This window comes from Montipora capricornis, chromosome 11 (genome assembly GCF_036669925.1).
Source record: "Montipora capricornis isolate CH-2021 chromosome 11, ASM3666992v2, whole genome shotgun sequence".
Taxonomy (NCBI): Eukaryota; Metazoa; Cnidaria; class Anthozoa; order Scleractinia; family Acroporidae; genus Montipora; species Montipora capricornis.
This window is the reverse complement of record NC_090893.1, coordinates 174,569-178,255: the sequence shown is the minus strand read 5'-3', so window position 1 is coordinate 178,255 and position 3,687 is coordinate 174,569. Positions and strand designations below refer to the sequence as shown.

General features: G+C 37.2%; 1 long non-coding RNA gene across 1 annotated transcript in view; it reads right to left on the bottom strand.

The window, feature by feature from the left end:
* Positions 1-308: 308 nt before the first annotated feature.
* The window catches only part of LOC138025082 (uncharacterized), a 19,101-nt gene continuing 15,722 nt past the window's right edge, over positions 309-3,687 (bottom strand). The window contains exon 3 of the long non-coding RNA XR_011127141.1: positions 309-369. This is a non-coding gene — a long non-coding RNA (uncharacterized lncRNA). The remainder of the gene's footprint in view (positions 370-3,687) is intronic.

Below are 3,687 nucleotides of genomic sequence, written 5' to 3'. Positions count from 1 at the left end.
ATTACTATTACAAATCAGGGCTGTTGATAACCAATCAGAATTGAGAATTTCGTAAAAGTTTCGATTGAAAGTGAAATTTAAAGGTAGTCCTTCTTTCTAGTTGGCGCTTATAGTGCAATGAGACACCAAAGCTATTTCCGGTCCGATCTATTTTGTCCTTTTCAATTGGGGGTATTATTAAAGTTTTAGAGTTTCAAAAGGAAAAATACGTACCAAGTTAAGATTCTTTAAAAGGGTAAATTGCCTTCGAATGATATTTTTCATTAAAGAAAGCAATCAGCACAATTGTATCAGTTAAAAGTACTTACAGAAAGCAAGGACAAGCCAGCTCAGGCTGACAGTTCTTCTTTTCTCCATCTTACATTCAGTCTAAAAAAATTAACAAAGCGTCATTACTGAATTTGCTCGTCTTAGCTATGGCTTGCATACCACCCTTTGACACGCAATGGTCATTCTCCCTGTTCTGACTTGGTGTAATAATTCTCCATGTTCTCTCTGAGATTTTAAATCAACGTTTTTACGCTCGAGAGTTAAGATCTTGTCGACAAGAACTGCTGATTATCCCAGGATAAAGCTCTGTGACTTATGGACACGGGGCCTTTCGTGTTGCGGGTCCTAAACTGTGTAATGAGGTTCCACTTTCAAGAAGGAAGGCACCGAATGTTAATACTTATAAAAAAAGATCAAAAAGTTATCTTTTTAAGCAAGCGTTTCTTATAAAATTGGTAGACTAATATATATCGGATATTACGTATTAATATTTATTGTAAGTAATATTATTTCTAGTTTATGTATTTTTTAAGGTAATGGTGTAATAACTGTGTTAATCAGTTTACATATTGCTGCACTGTTGATTAACTTTTTGTTAACATTGCTTATTGTAAACCGCTGTGAGCATTTTTTGTCATAGCGCTATATAAATCATTAAGTATATTACCATTATTATTATTATTATTATTGTTGTTGCACAGCATTTACAGCTGGTCAGTGATGGAACGAAGATGGCAGCTGTTTGCAACGTGTGAACTAAGGTGGCACCGTCAATTACAATGTCCATTTTCCGGCAAACATGAAGAAGACAAATCCCACACTCATTTTGTGACTTGACGTTTGCAACCTTATTTTGGAGTTCGCGATGGGACGAATCTTCTTGGAAAAATTATCCATTCCAAGGTCACGAATGACTTGGGCATTAAAAGAAAAAAAAAAAGATAAATCTGATAATTTATTTCTACACAGAGAGTAGGCAAGGATCACATTCCTCCCCCGGAAAAAATTATTGCTTTAGCTCGGGGGATGTTGGCGTGTTAGCATTAGTAATTATATGTATTACAATAATACATATACTGGTTATTTTACGGCGTCTATGGAATACGAGTGAATATTTCACAAGAAATTAATGTTATTTGTATACAACGTGCCTTTAAGAGAGTTGTATACATATATTTCAAGTGAATTATTCATGCGTATTCCATTTATAATATTACACATTCAACAAAAAATTACGCTTACCGGGAGCCATTTTCTCGACAAACGTGCAAACGCGCTGGCTGTTTCCCGTCGTTTCCCAGTTAGTTACATATTCAAAATATTTTGAACTTAATTCGCTGAATTAAAAATTCGAGCCATCCGATTGGGCAGTACGTTTTATGAAATACCGCTCTGTATTCCAAGGGAATGCTTTATAGCTCTGATTGGTTAATGTGTACTATTTATAGGATAATTAGTGCTATTTTAAGCTTACATATTAAAATAACATACATAAACAAAATAAATAAATCAACGACTTGTAACCTTCTTATCAAAAGCATACCGGCCTAGGGCCTGTTTATATGAAGGTGAACCAGCCCGTTTTAGCGGGCTGGCCCGGTAAGTGCGCTGATTTTTTAACTGCGTTTAAATGAAAAAAAAAAAAAAAAAAAAAAAAGAACAGGCCATCAGGGTCGGAATTCGCCATGTGACCATTTTAACGCTAAATTGAAAATGGCGATTGTAAGTAAACATGGCGCCATCCTTAACTTCCTTGTACTAAATCGCTCTATCACCGTCGAAATCGAGAGCGTATAAATCATTCTTGTCTTGCATTTTAACAAGCAGTGGATCGTCTCTGTTTCTCATCGAAAAGCCTTTCCTTTGACGGTTTTAGGGCTGTTGATGAAACTTGCGGGTGATTTTGGTTTTGACTACATTCATAAGATCACACAAACGTCTCTCAGCACGGGAAACCGGGCTGGAGAGTTACATGAGAATTTTTCAGCCTGGCTTACCAAGAGCGCGGCAAACGGGTCTACCCATCTTCTCATTTAAAGAAATCGAAATTTCACAAAGGAAAAGAAGCACTACTAGAGATCTCGGTAAAGCAGGCTAACCCGTTTAAACGGACTGCCTCTCCTCATATAAAAGGGCCCCTAGCTTAGCCTTTGCGACCCGCCGGTGTGCTTAAATGTACATGAACTGTTTAGATAGTAAAGTATGTACAGTATGTATGAATGTATGGGCCTGGAGCATTTGTGCCAAGTTGTTAAGCTGAGTGATCTCAGAGGAAAAGGTTTCTAAGTCAGTCGTTAGCGCTCTTAGCCTGAGCCAACATGTTCAGTTCTTTTTGAAAAACGCGGGATCAGATATTTTCATTTTCGTCTGCGAAATGACTAGAAGATATATTAACTAGGTAAAAGACAGGCAATTACATTACTTAGCTCCAAGTCATATTGCTTCGCCTGTGATATTCTAGTGCTACATCATATATACTGCATCATAGCTTCAGTTCCAAGAGAGTACAGAGTACCGATAGAGGGTTTGCCTAAAACCAGGAATCCGGAATCCAATATCAGAACTACAAAGAAAGGCTTACAATAATTTGCGAAACGAAACGTAATGCAGAAAGAATCCTAAACATTCATTAATGCTAACCATAGGCCTAGTTTAGGCCTAAACAGACCTTTTACCAATGCTAACATTAGGCCTAAAGACTTTTGTTCAGGCCTCATTAGGCCTAAGGTTAGCTTTAATGAATGTTTTGGATTCTTACTGTATTTCGTTTCGCAAATTAGTGTGTAAGCCTTTGGTTGAAGTTCTCATTCCGGATTCCGGATTCCGGATTCCTGATTTTATGCAAAACCCCGATAGATCAGCGCACTGGACTAGGAATCCATAGTTTAAATTTCGTGATTCAGGTCTTGGTCTGACTGCTACGCTTGTAAAAGAAGCCAATATTTGTAGTTGTGTTTGTTTGAATGATTTCTTTCATTGGCTTTTAAAAGCCCCCGAGTAGAGCGGCAAATTAACATAAATTATAATTAACAACATGAAAACGCGAGGAAAAGTGCCCTCTCGATGTGATAAATTCAATTTTCTTGATAGTCGTGCTCGAGATTATGGCTTGAAACGTTCAGATTTTGAGGCGAAAACCTGGTATTGGTGAGGAGACCTTGTCGTTGTTACGATGTTCAACAGCATTGGGGAGCAGGTGCTAGTAAGGGACTTCAGAATATCCGCCATCGTTTGAAGAACGAGGCTATTCATACCCATCATTATACTTGAATTATAAATCAGCGATGTCAAAATTGTTTAGCGATGTTTTCTATTATCAAGGTATTTAAATTACTTAAATTAAAGAGCTGTGAGCATATCAAGGGTTTGTTTCTGGTAATGGTAGTCTTTACACTAGATCGTAAGTAGACTTAAAAG